This window comes from Lolium rigidum, chromosome 4 (genome assembly GCF_022539505.1).
Source record: "Lolium rigidum isolate FL_2022 chromosome 4, APGP_CSIRO_Lrig_0.1, whole genome shotgun sequence".
NCBI lineage: Eukaryota > Viridiplantae > Streptophyta > Magnoliopsida > Poales > Poaceae > Lolium > Lolium rigidum.
Genome location: NC_061511.1, coordinates 123,246,271 through 123,246,517, shown reverse-complemented (window position 1 = coordinate 123,246,517; position 247 = coordinate 123,246,271).

Here is a 247-nt window from a genome sequence, read left to right as displayed (position 1 = left end):
GCGAATAGTTGGCACTACCAGGGAGGATACGGTTCTCGAGGAGGAAAAATAACCTCGTTCTGTGGCTTCCCGTTCCCTGTGCGGTGACCACCGTCTCCCGCCTCCCGCCTCCCCATCCTCCATTTCCACCACCAGCTGCAGGTAATTTCACGGGGCTCAAGAACCGCGCTGCAATTTCCCAATGGATTCATTACTCGACTCCTCACACTCTGCTTCTCAATTTTCAGGTGGGCGCGGGCGGCCGCCG